Consider the following 26951-nt stretch of genomic DNA (forward strand, 5'->3'; position numbering starts at 1 on the left):
GGTTCCCCCATCTCCGCGTTGCTTTCATTGTCGTGTGAAACAGAACACTGTTGAGGCCAGAGATTTAAAAGTGTGTGGGTAATGTTTATGTGTTGTGCACACCGTTGTTCATATGGCCTTTTAACCGTTGGGCCCCTGTTGGGGCCCACCGTTGCCCACACAAAGTTCTTTGGAGGCAGACCAGTAACAACTTTTATTTTACTCTGGCAGGCCCTGCCACCTAGTTTCCTAAGATTTCAGTGGCTAAGACCTATATAAAAAAAAAAGGGACACTTAAGTTTAGAAAAAGCCAGGAGAGGTTGATGTGGTTGCGGTTTCAATTTAGACATTGTTAATTTTGATTAGTTGTGTGGAGTTTACGCTGGCGTATTATCAGAGTAGGGGGGAAGAGACGGAAGACTGGGAGGGGAAAGACAAAAGTATGGGGTCGATAGGGAAGGCAATCCCAGGTGGTCAGTAGGGCATGCCCATGCCTCACCAGAAGAAGTATATGGGGCGGCAGGGGAGGGAGGCGACTTGTAGACCGTATACAACAATGCACTTGCCGGGGAGAGGAAAAAAGGTACCAGGCAAGGGAGCTGGTACAGATCGCTATTTGGCTACATGGCACGAAGGCTGCAGTAATCGTAGTGTAGTCATATAGATCATGTCCGGTAGAAGAGTCTCTCGTGGGACAGTGTCCCGTCCAGGTTGTATATCTTTGCCTTTGGTTCCCTATCTTCGGTTAGTACATTTGTCAGTTTCACTTAGGTCTCACATTTGTTGGTACGTAGGCAGGGTTTCTTAGTTCCAGTGTTGGTTCGTATCACTGTTGGAAGTGCACCGTCACTATTCCTAGTCAAGACAGCTAGTATCTTCCATATAATTATCATTCCGGGGTGTGTCTGAAAGGATGTTTTGATTTGTTATCTGGCTGGTCGTCTTTCACTCCTGGTGTATTGCATTTAGCGTTCTCCTTCTTGAGAAGAGTTCTTGAGCGAAGTTGGTCAGGGCTCTGTATTCCTCCTCTGAATCCAGTAGGTGAAACTCTTGCCCTTTGGGGGAGGTATCTTATACTCGTGATTAGGATGCATCTGAGATCCTCGTATTGTGGACAGTCATACATAAGGTGTTCCCAAGTTTCGAACTCTCCACATGTACAGCATGGATCCTCTACGAGGGCGAAGTCCATTAACTGTGGGTTGAAGGGGCCATGTCCAGTTAGCAAGTACGTTGCTTGCAACCCCGGAAAGAACCAAGTAGGCGATTTTGGATACATTTTTTCAAGTTGCGGAAAGAACTTGTAGGTGATGGTCCTTTGGTTGTTTCTGCCCACCTGCCCTACCACACCTGCAGCAGGTGAGACTGAAGCTGGATCTTTTCTGCCTTGTGGTTGTTTCTTGAATCTATTGTAAGGGTGTGTCGATCTATGGACCATTCATTTCACTACGGCGCTCTTCGAACAGCCGACAATGTCTGCGGTTGCTGAGATGCTGGCTCCCGCCTTCCTAGCGCCACAAATTATTTCCCATTCAAACTCCGTGAGGTCCTTCTCTTTCCCAAATGCACGAGCTTTGTATTGACGAACTGACAGACACCCTGTGCCGTCATTATATGTGCTTCACCAATCGGTGACGTCACTCCTAAATGTTGTGGAATGCATCCACAAGGGTTGTCATAATGTTTTGACTCATGAGTGTATAATTTTGATATCGGTGGGGCTCGTGAAAGTCCTTCAATACTGTTTCTGTCGTAATGTAAAAGTATTCGAAATTTCATCCCCAGATCAGTTATATGGACCGCCAGCCAAACAAGACCCACACTTCGCAGACATAACACCATACTAATATCTGGCCATTTTACAGAGTTCTATATTCATCACCGTGTACCATGGCGAAGTTTAACTAACATTTAGGTGCCACCATACATAAGACACAACACATGTCCATGTCTACCCCCCTTTGTTATTGAACTCGCACATTTTAAACCGTTTAGACCACCGATACGATGTGAAGAGGGGTGGGAAACGGATTTGAAAAAAAAAATCCCAACAGAAAAGAAAAATGTTCTTTTTATACTCTGGCACGACACGACTACCAAGAGTTTACAACTAATCATTTGGACAACAATATACTCAGTACCTTATTTAGCAATTACGTGGGCTTGAACCACGGTCAACTCAAATGCGTGTGCTATTGCACTCCCGCACTAACTACTCAGTAAGCTTTTTCCTCTTCGATCTCGGTGTAATTAGCCGATCTCAGAAAGAAAGAGGGACAAAACAGTTTTTCCCGGTCCACACGAAGTGGTTGCGCAGTAGACAATCGTGCGTTTTCTCTTACTTGCATATATGGACGAAATATTTATTTATTTTTTGAAATTATTTCTTTTTTCCTCTAACCTACATATAAAGGGGGTCAAAACGAACGTATCAGTTTAATTAGGGATGATGAAAAAATTAGCTTGCACACCACTGGGGTCCTAAAAAAAATAAAAAGCTAGGTATAATAATGGTCTGTTCACCATCTCTTTAGTATCTTAAACATGATTGTAAAAATAATTAGTGCTATGCAGCATCCGTCAGAATGCTGGTGACTGCTATGTTATAGTTTTATTAGTCACGCTGAAGGAAAGTATTGCTGACTCAGGCAGCGTAAAGAATAATGTAGAAGTACATTGGAAAGATACTTTTAAAACTGAGACCATAATAGTGGGAACGGCAATTAAGAGAATATAGAAGCGGACATTGGCCGAATAACAGAACAAATAGCTGATATTTTAAAAAAAACATTAATGCTATCATCAGTATATCCAACGTTTTTGCAAACGAGGACAGTTTTGCTAATTCAGGCTTTAGTGCTAGCCATATGGAACCTGCAGACAGAATGAAAGCCTGGATGAAGACAAAATGTTTTGATATTTTCTTATATCTCGGGATGCACTAAATGCCGTACAAAAGCTCTTGGAGGGCTAGATCTGGCCCGCGAATCAAAGGGTAAAATATGAAATCAAAATTAAAATTTGAAAAAGTCGGGTTGGGCCCAATTGGAAAAAAAGAATGGGAAGCCAGCACAATATCTCCTTAGGAAATTGTTCTCGGGTTAGACCATGGAAATGCTTATTTTTATGGAAGAGTCAACTGATTCTGTAGTTCAAACAAAAGATAAATATTACATGATTGATAACAGAATTCCTTAGTGACGAAGTCATGATTGATTTTATTTCAGTTTGTGAAAATACTTGTATTAAGACATCAATATTCCAATTTACTCACGATACACTCAAAGCAAATTCTCCCTTATAGAAACAAATACATGCATTATTTTCTCTAATACTTTCAATTTATTTATGGAAAAATCTGTAAATTTTCGTAGTGCACTAATTAAGCAGCAACAGTCTTTGCTACAAATTTAAATATCCTTAATTTTCTCATCTTGCTTTGTAACAGAATCGTTAGCCGAGCGGTCATTTTGAAGTGTACAGTAGCAAACGCTCTTTGAATGGACCGTCGTTTAAGTCCGCGTCATTGCTAAATATGATTAATGATTGTATTCGTGATTTATTATAAACTACTCTGACCTGGTGTTCGTGCCGGAGTACAAACAAGAACATTATAAACTGATCCACACCTTTCAGTGAAATTTGGACTATTGCATATACACCCGGATCAGTTACGAATTATTATTCCGCCCATTCCTAGGATACACAAGTGTATCCTAGGAATGGGCGAAATACTAGTCATTCGTACAATTTGTACATTAAGCTGGTTGGAAGAGGGAGTTTCAAGATGTTGTCTAGAATCAAATAAACCCCTTTAAAGAGTAAATAAAATGTGTGTGTGAGGCTACTGAAACATTCAGAGATGAGAGAGAGAGAGAGAGAGAGAGAGAGAGAGAGAGAGAGAGAGAGAGAGAGAGAGACTGTCAACGTGGAGTAGATATGCAACACAGAAAGAATGATATGATGTCTTAATATGTGTAAGGTATACTTTATCAAGGTTTCTTAATTATTATATAAATTGTTATAATCCTAAGTGCATGGAAGAGTGAGGAAACATCTTATTTTTTCGAGTTCATTGTCCCTAAGGATTACAGAGGGAATCGCTAAACTTCTTCGCAATAATGGTTCGTTTACATTGCTTCCAGCCATCTGTTTTGCAGTGTCCGATATTATATGGCCGTTGCTAGAAGGCTTGCGAATGAAGATCTGGTGATAATACGGCGATGTCTCTGCAGCAGGGCGGGGGACAAATAATGAGTACTTGATTGATAGGACGCTAATCACATTTAAACGGGTCAGATAACAAGGACATTATTCATCTAGTAGAAAGGGTGGAGTGAAATTGACACTGGCGCGAGAGTCACTACACCTACGTCATCATCCACGGAAGAAATGCTGATACGCCGTGGGCAGAAATGCTTGGTTACATTCATGATTTATATTTGGAAAAACGATTGTTTAATAAAATCGACATCAAATGATTAGGTGTTTGAACCTGCTTCATCGTGGATTTAACAGATGTTATCAGCAAGAAATTATCACTTATAATATAATGTATATAATTTTACAAGCTTAGGCGAAAGCCTTTGAACCGTGAAGGACGACAGACTGGAATTGTTGCGGTAATTCCAGGAGAGTAATTTTTCAAGCTTAACACGGTATTTTCAAGGAGCAATTCCCCTTGAAATCATAAAATACGACACCTGAACTTGCATCATCAATGAGACATACACTTCTGTCTCAATCGCTTGATGAATGACCAGAATAAGTAACTGTTGGAACATTTACAGTATGGGTCTCATCTTTCCTCATTCTCCATCACACACCGCAACTTGCGTACAAATGCAAAACCTGCGTTTGTTCTCAAGTTTATCCCCATCTGGGGCTAACAGTTTATAAATGGAGCTGGGAATAGTAGGAAAACGTGAATAAGTAGGAAAACATATGTGCATCAACCATTGAAAACAAAGCAAAATTTGGACCTCATTAATTGCGTTCGTCTGTTTCATTCATTCGATATTTTCTTAATCTGTGTTCTCTCATGTATGATGAAAGAGGAAAGATAACTCTCAATTTTTTTTTAAATATCTTGATCAGGTCATCATGCAGATGCTTCGTTACTAAAAATTCCGAAATAGAATATTTTTCCATAAGAATATGGCCTGCTCTTTTCCCATACTTTCAGCGAGTCTCCAACCTTAGTAAATCCGGTGCTGCGTATTGTGTACAATATGCAGGACCGGATTTACACATTATGTTACTAAGTCAGCGGTAGCGAACCTTTTCCGACATGTGCCAAAAATACACGATTTTCACGTGCTGTAGGGGAAACAGAACTGACTGAAATTAGTAAATAGTTTTAATCGATTTTACAAAATGGTAAAATACTTGTATAATGAGGACTTTGTTGCTGCGTAGTTTTGCGCACAATCACATTTACGATTTTCACTGCTGGATGTAGCTGATATATTAGTAGGGTCAAGTGATGCAGGGAATTGGACTTTTTCCTGCATCAGCCAAAATATAATAATAATAAAATAATAAAAATAAAACATTGTACGTAAATCTGCTCACCGCTACATACTCTCTGTACGTAGTCGTGAGAAAACTGAGTTTGCTACTTAGTGCATCGATCTCATATTAGGAAGGAACTATGCCATCGTACTCTGCTCGACATATACAATGACTTTTTATAGCTTTCGCAGCTTAAAGCTTTTGCCTGATGTTAATTATGTTTGCTTTTCTTACTGCACTATCTATCATCTCGTGAATATATCTCATCACCTGTCCACCGAAAAGACTGCAATCAGAGTCGAAACACGGAGCTAAATTGAGATTGGGTTCGACCACATTAACTTCAAACAAGTCGAAACCTGTGTCTGAGTAGTGGAATACACCCTAAATAAAAAGCAGTATACTTCTGCATTGCAGCATTTTTTTTTTAATTTAGAGCAGTGTAATACCAAGGCAACTCGTAGCGAAGTGCCTCCTCAATATGAAATCGATGCATTAAAGTTGTAATTAAATAGTATGAATCAGAGCTGTAATACTCAATATAAATATTAAAGTTGTAAATCCAGTTTTCTAACGGCTGCGTAAAAAAGATTATGCTCGACACATACAATGGCTCCTAGCATTAGCGGGTGCTTGCTGTATACAAGTAATTTCTGTAATCTTTATAATTCGTCCACAGCTCATATATTAATCGCCTTTCACAGAGCCTTTCCCCATCAGCTTTCATTTGGAATACTGCAATTAGTTCTATAACTTTCTAGACAACCGTTTATTATCCCCTTACCATTATTCTCGGCTAATATTTCCCTTGAAATTAATTTTATTCTGCTGTATATCAGGACTATTAATATTTCTATTCATCGAATAACTTTTGTGACCATTCTAAGTGGTCATTTTTATTCTAATTCACAAAATCACTAACTACATCACTATTACAATTAGAATTACATTCCCTCTCCTCAGCATCTTCAATTTTATTTTTTACGCTTACTTTGGATGAGCTCCGGTGCAAGGAAACACTCTGTTCCTCTTTATATCCCAGCTTGATTCAAACCAGAGAGATGGATAAAAGTAATTAATTTTGAGAAACTAAGAAAATATAATGCTCAACTTTCTTTAGTAGTCCTGTGATTACATTCTTTGGCGAAGAAACACGAAAGGAAGAGACAAAGTGAGCATTATAACTAATGAATGACCTGTTTCATAATGGAAGTCAATCTGATGTCAAACCTGCATCTGTCGGGCTGTGTGTGTGTGTGTGTGTGTGTGTGTGTGTGTGTGTGTGTGTGTGTGTGTGTGTGTGTGTGTGTGTGTGTGTGTGTGTGTGTGTGTGTGTTGTGTGTGAGAGAGAGAGAGAGAGAGAGAGAGAGAGAGAGAGAGAGAGAGAGAGAGAGAGAGGAGGAGAGAGAGAGAGAGAGAGAGAGAGAGAGAGAGAGAGAGAGAGAGAGAGAGAGAGAGAGAGAGGATGATATTTCGATTGAACAGTAATGAGTAAGAACATTACATAGTAGCATGCCTTGAAACAACAGCTCTTATGAATCGGGAGATGGATTTAAGGAACGGTGCGCCTCTCTAAGTACGGAAATTTCCTTTTTATTTTTTAATATCATGCTATCTCTTCATAAGTACGTCTGTTATTAGTATTAGCAATGGCCACATGGTTCAAAGAAGCCTATGACTTATGCTGCACCAGCCAAAAACAAAAATATAATAAAATAAAATAACAAAAATAAATTAACAAAAAATAAATAAAATAAAATTATAATAATAAAAAAAATAATAAGAGAAAAGGAAATAGACAACCTATGCGTTTCCCTCCTCTAGGTAATTATCCAGCTGACCTTTGAATTTCCCCAAACTGTCAGCATCTACCACTTGTGTAGGTAACTTATTCCAGTAACTTATAACTCTCTGGTTAAAATAAAATTTCCTGCAATCCTGTCTAAACGTCTTTCCTGTAACTTGAATTTATGGCCCCTAGTTCTAGAATCATTTATAACCATGAAAATTTCGTCCTCATTCATTTTACTTATGCCTCTCAGAGCCTTAAACACCTCAATCAAGTCTCCTCTAAGGTGCCTAGTTTCCAAGCTCAGCAACCCACATATTCGAAGTCTTTCCTCATATGGACGCCCTTTTGCCGATCTCATCAGGCAAGTTACCCGTCTTTAGACCCTTTCAAGAAACAATGTCTTTCTTTAGGTGCGGTCTCCATACTTGAACACAGTATTTCAAGTGTGGTCTAACAATAGTCTTATATAATGGGATTATGACGTCCTTATCTCTGCTAGCAATTATTTGATAAATCATTGATAGGACACTATGGGCCTTCCTTGCACCAGTCTACAATGCTCGGAGATCTTCATGGCTGGCCATATCGTAATACCCAAGTCCGTTTCCTCCATTACCGGCTTTAGTTCAACTCCACCAAGCGTATAAGTTATTTTGGAGTTACTGTTCCCCAAGTGCAAATACCTTACACTTTTCTTGGTTAAAGTATAGTTGCCAGGTTACCTGAATTTTAGTGATTTGTACTGCGTAACGGTATATAATAAAACATATCTACGTGAATTTTATTCTACATATTGTCCTCGCAACGAGAATAGTTACATGCGCTGTTCTTCCATACCGTGTGCAAAAGAGTCGATATTCGAATCCCATCTCAATAGGAGGAATTATTTTTTTTAATTTTGTCTCCCGAAAAAACTCAGGTGTTTATTCCAACAAACAGGCAAACCGACTGAAAACTGCACCCACAGTCACAAACAATACGTGAACACCCCATGCCGTTAGTAGTCTTGATTCTTAACACACACACACACACACACACACACACACACACACACACACACACACACACACACACACACACACACATATATAACAGAAATAAATAAATTTTATGTTTTTACTCCGGCACGACAACCAAGTCAGTAGAGTTTACAATAAGTCGTCAATACGAATATTTATCGTATTTAGTAGTCACGGGTTTGAATCCCGGTCCACTCAAGGAACGCGTGCTCTGCGCTCTCGTTCCTGACCACTCGGCTACGTTAGGCTTAATCTGTTTTATTGCTTGTCTTGGCATAAGTGCAATACTCTTTTGCCATTTTCCTACTTCAGTTCTCTTCCGTCTTTATTTCCTCCATCGTTCATCCATCCACTTCTACAACTTCTTGCCGAGCTGACCTGTGACCTATCCTTTCTCTGATAATTGATCTCACTTATTCCTCCACTAAGTGGGGATTTTTCCCACGCTTGACTTCAGGCTTGCCTTACATACAAAAATAAAATTAAAATCGGATCCAAAATCTATTCATCATTTTCTTCTGTTCTTTCTCTCGCTAAGTACTCTCTCTGTTTCATTGTCCGCATTTCTCTCTCTCTCTCTCTCTCTCTCTCTCTCTCTCTCTCTCTCTCTCTCTCTCTCTCTCTCTCTCTCTCTCTCTCTCCCCTTCTATCAGCCCGACAGGTGCAGGTTTGACATCAGATTGACTTCCATTATGAAACAGGTCATTCGTTAGTGTAACTCAGTACGATAAGATGAGACAAAAGCCTCCGCTCTAACTTTGTGTCGGGCATCACGCAAAGCTCCAATAATCTCTAACCCACATTACACACTGCATTGTTATTAATATTGTTACTTCTTTCCGTGGTTCATCGTCATGCCACTCAACATCCTGTTGCTTGGAAGTAACGTCATGCCCCGTTGCCTTTTAAGTTTATCAGACGCACCTAGCACGCGCTCTACGAAAGCACCTGTAAAACGCACATGACCTCTAGGTAAAGTTATCTGTTGAGGGTGCCGTTTCATTCCGATGTCTCAGTCTGTTCAGCTAGAGGGCAAAGGGGTAATTCCTCAAGACTTTCTCTTGTACGTTATAGGATTATTAAGCACCTAACATCATGCGAGATATGAAAAAAAAAAAAAATGCAATTATTTTGGTGGCATCACTAAATAAATTTTATGTTCTTGTTCCGGACGTGCACATACGGTCAGTAGTTTAATGCTGTAGCGATTTACAAATATTGTCCTGTTTTACAGCCTCACTTGAATTTGAATACACGGTGAGGTGCAGGTTAACATCTACTTGAGAATTTTCAACTTGGCTGCCATAACTCCTACTGTGTGCGCAGCATACCAGTTTTGATTTTATTGGTCAAAATATCAATAGACGATTTTAATTTTAATATTTCTTCTATGGATATCAAAATATTCATAGATAAAAATTAAAAATATCAATGATATAATTTGCATTTATCGATTTGTGTATATTTTCTGTACTGCTGATAGATGGCGTTGTCCTTGAATCCACCATAGTTAATTTGTTGTATATACTACTTGTATCCATCTGTAATTTGATGCTTCGTGGGTTGTGACTGAGGAAAAAAAAATAACCAGCATTATTATAATGTTTCCAATGTTATATTATTTCGCAGATTTAGTTTAATAAATTGAAGTTTGAATGAATTTAATTTAATTGAAGTTTAATAAATTGAAGTATGGAGAAGTATGGAGAATTTCATGCATGAATTCAGAATTAACATTCTGAATCATGCATGAAACTACTTCACCTCCCGTTTAAAAAAGATTTGAGTTTCAGTTTCCTTAAAAACCAGAGGAATTTACCATAGATAATTTTTATAGAGCGCTAACAGAGGTGTAGAGTTTTTCTCCGATATAAAAATCGGCCTAGAAAATACAAGTATTTGCAGTCACAATGCGTTGATGCCTTGGTACTTACCTTAAACAACCCAGCACACAACACTTTCCGTGAAGGAAATAAATGTAGAAAATTATTGAGATCCATTGTTATATCACTCATTAAGTCTATTTTAGATCCAATTAATTACGTTATAAATAAAATTCCCTTAATCTAATTGCTGTTTACAGTATTAATATCTCTCTCTCAACTAGACAATTACAACAGTAAAATTTAACCCTTTCTATCAAAACCACGCCTAAATTCTTTACACAAAGGATGTGTAAGAATAAATAGAACTCGTTATATCATTTTCACGTGTATTTCTGAAACGAACTCTCAAAATATCAGTGAAACTAATATATAGTGAATTTAATGGTACAGTGGGATTTAAAGGTACAGTGTTTGGACTGTCGAGAAAAATACGAAAAGGGGATTTTAATTTCGACACGAAGAGGTCAGAGATGAAGTACACATTATGAAAATAAATTTTAATTTTATTCTCTAGACTACTAAGGCAAAACGATTTCGCAAATTCATTGCAATTGCATACATATTGAATTAATAATGCTTCTAAATTTTCAGTGCCACAGTTCACAATGGGCAGTGCATTGCTTGTGACAGCGTACGGTCTTGAACTCCCAACCTCCTTACTTGCGGCTGCGCACGCTAACCAATGGATCATGGTCAACCTTTAATAAAATAAACTAAGGGAAAAATAAACTGAATAAATTCTTCTTTTTTTATTTATAGTTACGCCTTTAAAAAATTCAGGAACAAAACTCATTCATTTTTATATGTAAAATTGTTATTTTCATTTGTTAGATATAATAAGGACAAAATAATGGAATAATTATATTAGAGCTCTCCCTTTAGTACGAATATTGTTATCAATCGCTGTCTTTATGCCTGTGATTAATTTAATTTAGGTTACTTTATCATTCTCGACTGCTCATGTACAAAATTACTAAGGATAAATTGAAATTGGATGTACTGTAGTATGTAAAACAGTGCAAGGTAATGAAACTGAGTAGATGCTGGACTGGAGTGATACGATTGCCGTAATCCTTGACACATTATTCCCGCAAAAATTCTAATACTGAGTTGCAGAAGGATGCAAGAATACAAAATAGAAATTATAAAGGTGTGGAGGATTGGAGTCCATTTACATTGAATCAGTTGAACAAAGCCATTCAAAATACAGAGTGGGAAGGCTCCTGGTTTAGATAAGATTGAAGTAGAGATTATGAGGCATTTTGCCAAGAAGTGGTTGTAATTGCTGCCAAAAGTTTATAACAGCTGTTTAGAGGAAGGGGAATTCCCAGAAATATAGAAATTGGCTTTGGTTAAGATCTTAAAGAGTTCTGATAAGAATGTGGCATTGGTGAAGTCCTCTAGGACTACCTCCTTGTTACCTGTATTAGGTAAAATTTTTGAGCGAGTGATTATAAAAAGAGTGCAAGAGCAGTATGAAAAGAAGGGATTCAATTCTGGAGCAGTTCCGCTTCCGGAGAGGCAGATCTTCAGAAGTTGCTGCGCGTGCTCTAACTGATGAGGTGAAATGTGTCATGGGTATCTTCTTAGACTTTAAGGGTGACTTTGATCGGATCTGGTGGGAGAGCATTATGAGAAGGTTGCGAATAGCTGAGATACCGCAAAAGGTCTATAACATAATGAGGAGTTATTTGGCCGGAAGGAGGGTGATTGTTAAAACCTGATATGAAGAGATAAATAAAGAGGTTAACAGGGGATCTCCATAGGTGTCTATAGTTGGACCTGCATTATGAAATTATGTGATGGATGAGGTGTTAAGTGGACACTGGTATGGTTCTGAACCCTTTGCCTATGCCGACGACTTGGCTTTAGTAATAAAAGAAGGATCGAGAAGACAAAAGATCTGGAGGAAATTGCAGGAAAAGCGGTGGAACGAATATAAGGATGGGCAAGCAGAATAAGTTAAATTTCTGTTACCAAGTCGTATACGTTAAAGAGTAAGTTTAGTGTAAAGAGAACACCGGTTGTTCCCTTTCCCGTCGGGTCTTTGAGAAGTGTCCGTGTTATAAAGTATTTAGGAATTTTACTGAACGAGAGATTGACCTTTCTCCTCCACGTAAAGTATATAAGAGAAAAGGTTAAAGTATTATATGCAAAGATAAAGAGAATAGTAAGAGCTGAGTTGGGGAGTGAGGTGAAAGTCTTTCGACCTTTTATCTAAATGTGTATTTGAACCCATTTTGACATATGCAGGAAGTGTATGAGGATATAGAGCTATAAACAGCATGATAAAGAGACACTTGATTTCTGCTCAGAGGTTTGCCCTTTTGTGGGTGACCCAAGCCTGCAGAACCGTGTTCGATGATGCATTACAAGTATTGGCTGGAAAAAAGAGCCATCGGACTTGGTTGTAATAAGGAAATATCTGCAGTACGGTACTTTGAAGACATCACAACAGAAATAATGGGAATTCAGACATATCTGGATCTAGAGAGGATATAGAGGAAGCCTGAATTAAAGAATGAAAAGAAAAGGATCTAGATAGAAATTGACCAGGTGGACCGGTTCTGAGAAGGGGAAGGTTACTTATGCCTTTCTGTCTGACGTAACAATAATTAGGAATTGTAATGGCCAATTTGGGGCTGCGCCCAACTTAGATAAGAACAGGACACCGACTTCGTAAAAGATTGAATGAATTAGGGATTTAACCTTCTGCTTTATGTATATATGGTAAGGTGGAGGATGTAGAACATGTTATGAGGAACTGTGTGCTATATGAACAAGAAAAGAGGAGATTATTTTAAGACGGGGATAGAAGATTGGCAGCAATGAATCGTCTATGTCTCTAAGGAGAAGTGTAGAGCCTTTAAGAATTTTGATAATGAGATGTTTAGGAAAAGGCTTGGATTCTAAAAATGTAAATAGTCGGTTTGATTTATTGAGGTTAGTATGGTTATATTTATGTACATATAAATGTACACATGGATTTTAGAACAAGTACTTTATGAAAAGATGCTGAAATCGTTGAACCAGACTGAGAGACGGCGGAGCACTCTGTTACTCAGCTATATATAAATAGTTGTAAATATGTCTTTAGAGATGTGCTGGATAGTGGAGGCACTCGCCTAGCGGTAGTAGCGGTTATTCAGCTGCAGAATCGTAATACAGGATTAGGCAGCGAGTGGGGCTAAGTGCCGAATGAGCAGTTATAAATTAAGTGTATTAAATGTGTTATATAAGGTGTCCTTAACGTGGATGAGCCTTTGCTCTGAAGTTGTAGAGAAATGAAATGAAGTGAAGTGTCCCTGTAAAGGTGTCTTCACCACATAACACAGATGTTCTGTTTTTCCCCCCTATATTCTGGAATGCAGTTTTAAAAAGGTGTATTGTTACAACGATAGTTAAAAGCTAGATGGTTGCTGTAAACCATGCCTTAGTTGGTTATAAACACAAATAGAATTTTATAAGTAATATTTTATGTAATTCTTAAAGAGACCCGGACCGTGACTATGACTACACTTTATCCTAATTTAATGGGTGTAGAATAAATGATTGCATATCCAATAAAATATACGTGGGAGGGCAGTCGAAAATTATAATGTGGATAACATTGCAGGAATGTAGTTTTCCTTGAATTTAGCTAAACAGCGTAAGCATCTAGTGGATTAGTATCAAGTTTATTTTTTAAGATACGAATGAACACCAACTTGCATGTTTGGAGTACCTTTTAAGGGTGTGACTCTAAGAAATGTATTAAATAATCCCAGAACGTGCATTTCTTACTTTTCTAGCGGATGCGTGTTAGCTGCACCTCATAAATCTTACACCTTTTTGCTTATTTATTGTAATTAATATCTTTACCACATAAATCTACACATAAGGAAATAGTTCTCTCCACTGTGGTTTGTATTTTATTCGTTATTAACAAAATTATGTAACCCTGTATAATGAAAAGTTTTATCGAAACAGTCACTGCAGCGAAAGTTAAAATAATACTTCTGCAACAAAGATAGCTAATTCGATGTCCTATAAGAAGGTAGAGAGGATTAATTTGCCACGTGTTTCCAACAAAGACATCGTTGTTGTGACAGTTTTCTCTTATGACGAGGAAATGTTTGACCCAATATCAAGACTCAGTTTCCGTACTGTGATTAGTTACACTGTTTCAAGGATCTATTAATGCCATCGGCCTCTTTTGGTTTCATATTGATATATATATCTGGATAAACACTGCTGATTGACCTTCATTTTGCTGTCAGTTTTCCCAGTTCGTTACCTACCTATGATTTGTGTGTGTGTGCGGCATTGTTTTCAAACCAACTGTCCACTGCAAATAAACATTTTATTGCTTCTTTTATATCTTTTAGGGAAATTATTGGAAACGAACTTCACGGGTTTCAGAAATGGCAGGTAAAGGTTTGATGCAAAGATTACATTTTTGGAAAGCATTGTGGCGAGTAGAAAGGAGACACTAGAGTTTAGAATGATAAAGGTAGGGGAAGAGTGTACATAATTTGGAATTCGCGAAATATACCTAAAATGGTCGCAACATGTTGAAGGTGGGCAGTACCAAACACCATCTTTTCATGTATTAGTTATTTACATAACCGGAACGATAGATTTAGTACGAATATGGTTTTTTTTTAAATATTGCCTGCGGTGTTGTGCTGGCAAGTATTTTAACGGAATAATAGGGCCGCCTGTCAAACTGGCACCTTCCTTCCAAAGCATATCCCATCAGGGATATGCAAGCCGACATTAGCAGAGTCATGGAGAGAGAGAGAGAGAGAGAGAGAGAGAGAGAACGAATGGCATGTTTATTGACAGGCATCAATGCAAAGGTGTATTTATTTAACTAGCCATTCATCCTCTAAATGAGTTCTCAGAATGTTTAAAACAATCAGGAAATTTCTTCAGTAGCCCTGTTTCATTTCTCGTTAGCGACGCGTATATCAGAATGGAATGGGGTACAACGAAACCCACTTATTTCCTTACAGGAAACCAGCATAAAATGCAGCTGTAACAGAGGAATCCATTGTTAAGAGTTCTAATTGCGAGCATTTCATTTCCTTAATGAAGTGGAGCAGCGAAGTGTTGAGGGCAGTATCGAACAGCGGAAAGGAAAAGAAATATAAATTACTCATTAAGAAAGCCCCTCCAAAACACACATTCCAAGTTGCATAGCATTGAGCAAAATGAAATTTGTTAGGTTGGGGTGGGTTGTCTCCAGTGAGCACCGAAGGAACTTTAGGCCAGTACATCAGATTTGAAAATGACATATATTCTAAGTTTGTTTTCCATTTTGCGGGATGAAAATTAGTTTATGTTAGGGTATGGAACCTCTGACCTCCACCCGAGGCCGACTAACTCGGTAATCATATATAAAGATCTTATTAACGGTTTTTTCTTCCCCAAAGGAGGTGCTCTTCTTTATCTGGCGAGATAAATCGAATCCGGACCTTTCCAAATGTGTGATAAATGGCGTAACCACTTAACTACGCTGGAAGACAAGAAATAGGTGCTCTGCCCCTTGACTTGGCTACACTTCTGTGTAAACCTAAATACAAGTGTTACGTGCAGTTTCTGGAGTTAAGATAAAGAAGAGACCACAATGACAGCTGTTCAGTACTATTTGATCACTGATTTCGAAGTTCGTGATTGTATTTTACTATCATTCCAAACCAGCACTTATAGATGTCAGCACAAAGTTTTTACTACGCGGTATTATATTAGACTTACATGTATATCATAAATGTTAAAAATACTTTGACAAAGGTATCAAAATTACTGTTATTGAGCTGCATTTTACATGGAAGCTTGCACGTCAGTGTTGGCTTATATCTAAAAACGAATAGATTCGAAAGTATGCTTTCGAAGCCCCTCCGCTTATGTATTTAATACTTCTCATGTATTACAACAATACTCAAAGCCTTTTCATCCAAAATACAACTACTTATTGAAGCGGCGACTCCGTAGCCAGGTGGAAAGGAGCAGCAGTGCATAGCACATGGGGCGCCTCCGTAGCCAGGTGGGAAGGAGCAGCAGTGCGTAGCATACGCTTCTTGATTAGACCGGGGTTCGAGCCCGTCACCACCAAATACGGAGGATGCGGAAAGGTCAGGGAATGACCACCGCACCGGAGCAATATGGCCTTAGTTGCTAATGCTCCTAAAAACCAAACAACAACAACAACAACAGCATAGCACACGCTTCTTGATTAGACCGGGGTTCTAGCCCGTCACCACCAAATATGGAGGATGCGGAAAGGTTAGGGAATGACCACCGCATATTCCCGGAGCAATATGGCCTTAGTTGCTAATGCTCCTAAAAAAAAAACCAAACTAACTTATCGAAGCCGTATTACATCATTATGACATCATTTAAGGAAATGAATCTAGTTTTCGTACATTCCAACAATCATCTTTCATATAGTCTTCTGAGTATGCTGGATAGCTCATGTGATTTATCAGTAGAGGTAGCTTCCGGCTACTTTTCTCATCTTTCTACTTTTCTCAACAGTTCCTTAAGTAGATCGTTTCCAAAAAATATTTCCGAATTTAATTAGTGTATTTCTCGGCATGAGTGAGAAAAAATGACTGCAAAGAAGAGCGCGCATTAATAGCATTCCCACCCATTTCCAAGTTGGCCAGAACAACAACAAAGCCCAATTCTTCTGTTTCTTAATTTTGCCACTAGTCGTCGCCTCACCAGTAAAACAATGAAAGTCAAAAATGAAAGCTAACAACAGTTGGAGCGGATCTTCGCTTAACAATGAGAACAATGCTTTATGAGCTACGTGTTCACGCAAACGTGCCAAAGTGTGGCACAAGAATTGAACGATCAGAGACATTCGTTCTGCAGTGTTGCCCTCACTAATAACCCGCAGCTGGTTGAGGGAGGGAGAGGAACGGGGGAGACGAATCTGTTGCTCGGGTCGCTATAACCCAGTTTCGATGCTACCACGTGCATTTGCTGTTTGTGTATCTTGCTAGGGACGACGCCTCCGAACTTCTGATAGGGGGAAAGGACAGCTGACGCGTGTTTCTGAAAGGGAAGCGCTCTCTCTGAAATAGCAAAACTCCACCTCGTTTTGGGGCCGCGTATAAAAAGGTTCTTCTCGGATGCTGCTCCATATTTAGGAAGAAATGGATCGGCAGGTAAGTACAGAGCTTTTCTCTTGTACTGAAAGAAGTTAGTCATAGGATAATGCCCATAACTGTAAGTACTCCGCATGTATTGTGATATGTCTTGAGCTACCCGAGTTAATTGTACAGTCCTTTGTGGGCCGCATGCCTTATTAGTGCCCAAAAAAACTTATTGGAAACCGGAATCACCATGATTTACACCGATTTGAACTACAACTGTCGGATAAGATATTTCGATTATATTTGTTTGCTTTAGTTAGACTTGAGAATTGTGAGATGCCTCGCTTATTTGGCACTGTGGAGTGATTTCCTGCTGGGAATTCCTAAATCAACACTTAGAGGTTGCGTTTCCCCAGTACTTCGAAATACTATTTTTGAGGACGATCAAGTGTTAAGAGATTAAAGAGACTGTGTGGTAGCATTAAAGAAAAATTGAAATTTTATTTAACTCCATTTCTAATTCACGTAAATCTAACCACGAAGTTCAATTGCAAGTAATTTACAATTAGTGTGTATTAGTTTGGAGCAGCTGTACTTGTAGGATATACGTCTAAGCAACCAATATTCATCTGAATAAAATCCCTTGATGTTATTTGGTGGTGCGAGTGCCCAGATTTCTGCGGCTTTTAAAACTGTTATTGAAGTAGATATCCATCTCGTTTTGATGTACAGGGTTGAGTATGTTGATTAAACCCAATTTTCAGTGATGTTGGAAACAAGTCTTTTCCACATATCTGCCGAGTTAGCCTGTCTTGATCCGATCATAACCTGGTGGGATGGAGGTTTACTGGAAAACCTTTTTTTATCAAAGGTCACACAGATCATAGAAAACAGAGATAACGAATATGCAAAGCAGTCATCTTACTTTATCTGGAAATATGCCGGATTGTATTACGACTCCTATGTGATTTTTGTGATCCAACTGAATCGCAGAATGCCGTGGAATAATTTTTTTTCATTAGAACCGCACCAAAAAAATATTAGAATCTATGGTAAACAGTATCGTGCATGGGTTGAAGGCTATGAAGATCTGAAGATACTTGTAGATATTAGACTTGAATTTCTGTACATTGTAATTTACAGGAAATACTTGTGAAGGAAAGTTGTTCCAGAGAACAGAAGTAGAAGGGGTAAGTGAGGAAGAGGGAAATTTTGGTTGGTTCTGTGAGTTTGGATTTGGACAGTGAAGAGATGCTGACTGGTTGTGATTCGTATTCGGACTATTTTGGAAAAGGAATGTAAAATTACAGATGGTAATTCAGAAGAACAGTGCCTATGGTAGTATCTACAGAAAAGGCATGTATCAGAAACTGAACGTCTATGAGATAAATAGTGGAGAGACTTTGTAAGAGACCGGTTATTAATTAACCTGACTGCTCTCTTTTGAATTGAGTCAAGAAGCTTGAGAGAGGTTTTGGCAGTACTGCATCGGTGCGGGAACAACATTACTAGTGGGGCAGATTTGAGATTTGTATAGAGTGAGTAGCTGTTTAGAAGAAAGTAACGCCGAGAACGAAGAATAAAATTCAGTTTCTCTCATGCACAGGAAGCAGTATTTCTGATGTGCTTATGCGAAGCTAGATTAGAGGGTCATGGTAATCCTGAATAAAGATATGTGATTTTGTCTAGAAATCTGAGTATATGATCATAGGAGCAGTAAACTTTTTTGCGAGGAATAAGAGAGGAGTTTAGGATTGAAATTTATTAAGTTTTTCCTGCCCTGTTTCGTCCCCAGAATTACCTGGAGATCGTCATCTAAGAAATTTCCGGTGGATATTCGAGAAGTTTAGGCTGTTACAATTACATATTACAATTTCCCTGTACAGACAAAGGTTTCTCAAAGTGGAAGGTGGAATGTAGTGTGTTTTCATAAAAACTATGGATAGGATTTTCAGTCAGTGGAAGAAGGTCATTTACAACAGGAAAAGAGTGGGAGAAAAACTGAACCTTGGGAACATTAACGTTAATGGAGTAGTTAGAAGACAGAGAGCCGTCTACCATCACCCCAGCAAGCGATCAAAGAATAAAAGAGGATACCTAATTGCAAAAAGCAGTCGGAAATCCATAACATGAAAGCTTGTTTAGGTGACCTTTAAGCCAAACACAATCTAAGGCTTTCAATTTAAATTGCTTCAATTTCACTAAACTCTTCTATCAAATTTGACCAAAGATGTGTAATTTAAGCAGTATGTCATCACCAGTGAATCGACATCGATGGAATCCATACCGGCGAACATTTTCATCAGATGGAAAGTTTCGAGATAGTTTAGGAGTTGGCAGTTAATGGGTTTTTCCATTACTTTAGAAAGAATTCAGATAAAAATTCAGGTAAGTGCAGTGGAGCGATAATTGGAAGGGAGAGAGGGAGGGATTATCGGGAGCATAGGTTTTGAAAACAAATGGAGAGATGTCTTTAGACCTGAAGCTTTCTTGATATTAAGATTATTCAGAATTCTTCTAACATACTATGAGACACAACGGGAGCCATTAAGTGGAGTGTATTGGGTATGATAGCAGGTGGTTCATCAAGATCGTCAATACAAGAGGTAAAAAAAAGTAGGATGCTTAAGTTATCTTTAGCTGGGACGAAATAGAACCATCAAGTTATAACAGGTGGGAATATAGATGTTGTGGCCAATAGTTTTGGCAAGAGTAAGAGCCCAGAACGCTCGACTAATGTTTGGACAAGAAGCAATTTTTGTGCTCTTAGCTTATAAATTCAGTTTGGACTGATTAATAACTGCTCCACAATTGTTGTGTAGGCAGAAAGTGAAGCTGGCGATTTGGTTACAAGCCAATTGCGATAATAGGCCGCCGTAGCCTAGTGGTCAGGCGCGCGGGTGCATAAGTACACGTGCCTTGAGTGACCGGGGTTCAAGCCCGTGACTACTGAATGCGGTGCTGTTTCTTGTATTCTGTCTATCTTGTGAACTCCTCTGACCGTTTGGTCGTCCCGGAGTATAAACAGAAAATTTATTTTATTTATATGCTATATCCTTAGCTGGAACAGCTTTAGCGCCCTTATTGTAAAACCACCATTTTGATTTTCCATAAATAAAGGGTGAGATTTTAGAGTGAAATACAGAACAAAGGATTTCATCCTTAAAAGAATAATTTTCTTGACACAATCTGAGCAAACATTGTGATCGGAAGATTTAAACCAGTAATACAACGAAAGAAAACAGGAATAGAAATCAAGCATCCATTTCACATCCTTGCAATGCCAAACAATACGATTTGGTCCTGTAGACGATACAAGGCTGAGGATGGCAATAGGAAGGAGAGGCTCCATTGGAGAAGATGTTATTATTTATTCCAGGTAGTGCAATATCATGGTAACTCCTTTTGAAGATAGTCACAATATAAGATACAATTAAATCGATGCTATTCATTATACTACTTTGTAGTCCACTACGAACGAAATATTGTAAGGTATCACTGCCAGTTCAGTAGTGAATTGTCAAGCGTAGTCTTATGCCTTGTGCGATTATTTTCTTAGTTTATCACAGCAAGAATATACTCAGCTTCTTGACATAACATGGCTTCGATAATGCCCCTTCCGCATGCACACTGCCCAAATTCCCTCCAGTCACTAGAAGACAGCTTAGAAGCACGGAGAGAGAGAGAGAGAGAGAGAGAGAGAGAGAGAGAGAGAGAGAGAGAGAGAGAGTTACAAATAGGATTGGCCCTGTTAACGAGAGTCATTTCTACTAAGTATTGGTCATTTCTACTAAATATTGTTTGGTGCCACAGGTTTGTTGGTTGTTGCAGGTTTAGGCTCATCAGCAACATATTATATAAGGCGCAATATTGTGCCTTATATAATATGTCTGTAAATCTGCGTGTGTTCTATGGTCGATTTGCTGTTTGCTGGATAAAAAACTCAAGTTTCCAGAAGAAAAAAACTATGTTACCCTTTCCTGAGACTGACTAACTGAGCCACATTGTGAAAAAGGCCCATAAAAATTCCTCCCGTCATTCGCAGGATTCGAACTCGGGTCTTTTCCACTCAGTGTGGGGCGAATGGTGATTATACCAACTGCGTTACCCACGAGGCCTGGGGACACAGATGGCCGGCATTCTTTTATGTGATGTACACGTCACACATTGCCTTCGTGGGTAGCACAGTGATAGAATGCCGTCCTCCCCACACCTGGTGGAAAAGAGCTGAGTTCGAGTCCCGTCGATGAGAGTAATTTTTATGGGCCTTTTTCACAACGTGGCTGAGTTAGTCGGTCTCAGACGAGGGTAGCATGTGTTTTTTTTCCCTCGGAAACTCATGTTTTCCGTTTAGTAAACAGAAAATCGACCACAGAACACGCGCAATTTACAGACAGTATACACGAAGCAATATGGCCTTAGTCGCTGATGCTTCTTAAAAAAAAAAAAAAAAAAGTCGCACATTTCGATTTCTGTTTATTTTGGTTGACACTTCGATGATCACTCCGGTATACTATGTGCAGCGTTTCAGATCTTGCACTTGGGATATATAGCAAGGGCTATTAACATCGTGAAGATGCAACTACTGCTAATCAGTAAATTCTGTTCTCTAGGTCATGCTTTTTTTTAGGCACGTATGCGTAAAACGCCTATTGTCTTAATATCCATCAGCAAGCAACAGCTCGACTCCTAGTGGACCGAATTTTATGTTAAGTAGTTTAGAAATATTTGTCGAGCCATTCTAAGTTTCATTAAAATCGGACAAACAGAAATCCAGCATTTATAATTATGTCTTTTTTTTTTTTTTTTTTTTTCATACATATCATGTGGGCTATCCATATTCTGTACATTTCATTGCAGTACTGGATATTTTATTTATTGCCATGCGTTCATTGGAGGATTGGCAATATAGCTGATGCGCAGAACAGAAATGTTATTGGGTCGCGCATATAAAACTCGTTGCTTTTTGTTATCAGTTTACTAAATATATAAATCGTGAATCTATTATACATCACCAAAACTAAACTTGAATATGTTTGCTCGCGATCTTGGCCTTGAGTTTTGGCCCTTGTATGTAGCACAGCTGGTAGAATTGCCGTCTTCCCCACACCCAGTGGAAAAGACTTGAGTTCGAGTCCCGTCGATGACGTTAGTAATTTTTATGTGTTTTTTTTTCACAACGTGGCTGATTTAGTCGGTCTCAGGCGAGGACAGCATGGATTTTTCTCCCTAAAACCCGCGTTTTTGGGAGAAAACAGAAAATGGACTACACAACACAAACAGTATATACGGAGCAATATGGCCTTAGTCGCTGATGCTTCTAAAACTCTACAACCACCACAAAAACCTTGAGTTTGCATCTATAAAGATAAATTATATCACTCGGAAAGTTTGAACCCCTAATCGAGTTTGTTGTTAACCAGAATTTTGTGAGTTAACTTTTAAATGCGAAATTAAGTAACGTAGGTGGTTTCTTTTTTTCTTCTGTAACTATTCCTTGATTATTTTGACCAAAAAATCAACGACGTGATATGAACAGGAGAGAGAGAGATTAAAAAACAAAAAAAAGTCACCGGGGAGAGGATTTACTTATTAAATAAACTAACCGCCTTCAGAGGTAAATAAAATAAAATTTTATTGAAAAATAAAGAATATTAATTATTAATTATTTGAACGAAAGATAAAGAGATAATAAAATTTGGTAATAAAACATTTTTAAAAATGTAACTTTATTGAAATCTGTTTGTTTTGTAAATGTTAGGAGTTTGTACTGTGAAGTGTGTTTGTTTTCTGATGGCACTAGGAGTTCCCGCATCTCTGCGTTGTACTCTTATTTGTATAACACAGAACTCTGTGGAGGCCAGAGATTTAAAATGTGAAGGAGTTTGTACTGTGATATTTTTGTAAAGCAGTGGCAATCGCTCTAGTTCGCTGCTGTGAAGGTAACTGTGACTTCCATGTGGCCTATTTCAATAACCAAAACTCGGCTGCATACAGTGGTTTTAAAGTAGTTTTGGTCGCGGAACCCCAAATTTCTATTCCGCAGTGAACGCATTGTAAAATGGCGGTCTGGATGTATTTCTTGATAGTGCCTGGGTTTGTGATATAAAGAAGGTGCTGTTTCCCCATTCAGAGATTTCGGCTTATTTGAAGGCGTACATGTTCAAGTTGGTAGTTGAACCGTAACTTTGCGTCAAAGAACACTCCGAGGTCACGATGTTTTACTGCACTTTTGATAAAAAGTAATGTTCTTGTTTATACTCCGCACGACCAACAGGTCAGTGGAGTTTACAATAAATTATTATTAATACAGGTGCCTCCGTAGTCAGGTGGGAAGGAGCAGCAGTGCGTAACACACGCTTCTTGATTAGACCGGGGTTCGATCCCGTCACCACCAAATACGGAGGATGCGGAAAGGTCAGGGAATGACCACCGCATATTCACGGAGCAATATGGCCTTAGTTGCTAATGCTCCTAAAAAAAACCAAATAACAACAAATTATCAATACAAACGTTAATCGTATTTAGCAGTCACGGACTTGAAACCCGGCACACTCAAAGAGCACGTGCTACTGCACTTTCGCTCGTGACCACTCGGCTACGTCAGGCCTATTAGTGATTACAGGCAGGGCTCGCTTAACGCGAGTTCGATTAATACGGTTTTCAGTTACCGCGATTTGAAAAAATGATACCACTTTTTACTTTACGCGATGCAAATTTCCAGTTAACGCGATCTTTTATTTTTAAAAGTTGAAATAGATTCGAATCGCGCGCTAAATGTCTGACTGCCAATAAACAAGCGTTTGTCCGCTTCCCGCCTCAGTGTTTAATAAACAAGCGTTTGTCCGCTTCCCATCAACTAAGTAGACGTGTTACTTGTTTGTCTCTGTCTCCACCTAATAAAGTCACGTGCAGACGTATTTAAAATTTCTAATTTTCTACCCCTGTTAATTATGGATAAAAGAGTGAAAAACAACGTGATTGTAATAAAAAAAAACGAAAAGTTATTACTTTAGCTGATAAACTTGAAGTTATTAAAAAACATGAACGTGGTGCAAACCATGCGAAAATCGTGAGAGATCTAGGATACAGTGAGTCTACCGTACGAACTATCTTGAGCCGTAAGGACGAATATAAAGAGAAAGGTAAAGTTTCATCATCTTCTTTTGTCTTACAAAATACCAGAAACAGAACTCCAATAATGATTGAAATGGAAAGTCTTTTATCAATTTGGATAGAAGATTGCAATCAAAAAAGAATTCCATTATCTAAGGACAATATTCAGAGTAAAGCTATTAACCTTTTTACTAAGCTCAAAGAAACAAAATATCAAGGGGAGACTGAAACGTTTGTTGCTAGTTCAGGGTGGTTTGGACGTTTCAAAAATCGAGCACGACTGCATAATGTTAAAGTAACAGGGGAAGCTGCTAGTGCTGATGAAGATGCTGCAGCCAAATTTCCTGCAGAATTGCAAAAAATCATTCAAGATGCTGAATACGACGATCGGCAAATATTTAATGTAGACGAAACGGGCGTATTTTGGAAACGGATGCCAACTAAAACTTATTTGGCTGCAAATGAAGCATCACAACCTGGGTATAAAGTCTCAAAAGATCGACTAACACTTTTATTAGGAGGTAACGCTGAAGGTGATTTTAAATTGAAGCCCATGCTTGTGTACCGTGCACAAAATCCTAGGGCTTTAAAAGGATACAGCCATCGCACTCTTCCAGTCATTTTTCGTTCAAATAAAAAAGCATGGATGACCAAAGCCCTATTTGAAGACTGGTTTACGTCTTATTTCTGTCCAACAGTTGAAGCCTATTGCAAGAAAAATAATCTTACTTTTAAAGCTCTGTTGCTTTTAGATAATGCACCTGGACATCCTTCTGCACTTGGTGACTTAAATGAAAATGTGAAAGTTGTTTTTTTACCGGCGAATACGACTTCGTTATTACAACCCATGGACCAGGGGACGATTGCAACTTTCAAGGCTTACTATCTCCGCAGAACCTTTGCACAGGCACTTGAAGCTACAACAGGAGATAATGCAATTTCTGTACCAGAATTTTGGAAAAAATATAACATACGATTGGCCATTGAAAACATTCATGCAGCATGGGAAGAAGTGACAGCCAGCAATATGAGAGCAGTTTGGAAGCATCTTTTACCCCGCGCAAACGGTTTTACTTGCTTCAAAGATGCAGTTCAAAAAGTTATTGAAGACATAACTAATATTGGTAATGACCTCGGTTTCAAAGGCTTGGATGCGGCTAACGTTCAAGAATCACTGAATTCGCATTTAGAACAGCTAAGTGACAATGATCTCCTTCAAATAGAGCAACAGCATGCGCACGAAGAAGCTGAAGAAAAAGAGTGTGAGCCAGATGAAAATGTTACTTCAAAGGAGATAACGGTAAAAGAACTAGGCGAAATCTTTCGTATCGCAGAGAACCTTAAACAAAAGGTAATGGATGTTGATCCTAACATCGAAAGAAGCATGTTATTTCGCCAGGGCCTAGAGAAGCTTGTTGTCGGCTATCGGAAATTGTATGATGAAAAAACGAAAGCCAAAACTGTTCAAACGACTGTGTTCAAATATTTCCGTAGCAAATAGTTAGTTTCTCCATTATATATTTTGAGCAATAAACATTTAATTCTATAATTTTTATTATCTTTTACATGGCATGCAGTTAAAAAGTTATTTAAAAGGTATTTTTAAAATTCTTTATGGGCATTCCAGAAGGTCAAGGACCAATTATAATTTTTCCTATTGATTATTACATTCGATTAACGCGATTCCGTTTTGCGCGATGCGCTCGCGGGACGAATTAGTCGCGTTAATCGAGGCCAGCCTGTAATTGGTAACCAGATTAGTTATTTACTTAAAATTCGAACTGGATGAAAGTGCAACGCACTGCCCAGTATCTAAATTGTTTATTTATATCTCTTATCATTTATATTCGTTCATTTTTTGTCAAAATAATCAAGTAATAGTTAGGTAAGTTTAAAAAAAAAAAAAAAAAAAAACACTACATCTGGAATATATCACATATTTCCGAAGCAGTAGAAACACACCCGAAACTCTTTTTTCGTTACACAACTGGTTCAGCTGTTATCGTTGTGCTTATAATAACATGATTTACTATGTCAGTTAGTTAATTGTACCATCCATTTTAACATTAACTTATTAAATGCTCATTAATTTCATAAACACGGTTCCTGGTTGAATTTTTCGAATATTATATGATTTATCTTTGTAAAATTATAAGAGGAGTTTACCTCAATATATCTGATTTATCTTTGTAGATGCAAAATTCGAGGTCAATAACGTGAACAAAACATATATTCAGGAGTAGTTTTAATAATGTGTAATATATTGACAGATAAGATAATACTGTCGACCTTCATACCTTACACTGAGTGGAAAGAAATCATGGGATACCTACCTAGTAACGGGTAGACTCACCTTTCGCCCAAAAGTGACACGGCGAGTCATTGAGTCCACGAAAGGGTTCCACAGATATTTCTATCTGTGCTTGCTGCACCGCTGTCCATAATTCCGTCGCATTCCTGGGTGGAGGATTCAAAACTCGAATGGACCTTTTCACAGCATCTCAAAGATGGTCCATGGGATTCACGTCTGGTGAACGGGGAGGCCATTTATTCCATGGTG

The sequence above is a fragment of the Mastigoproctus giganteus genome, chromosome 1 (genome assembly GCF_048544385.1).
Source record: "Mastigoproctus giganteus isolate SK-2022 chromosome 1, ASM4854438v1, whole genome shotgun sequence".
NCBI classification, from domain to species: Eukaryota; Metazoa; Arthropoda; class Arachnida; order Uropygi; family Thelyphonidae; genus Mastigoproctus; species Mastigoproctus giganteus.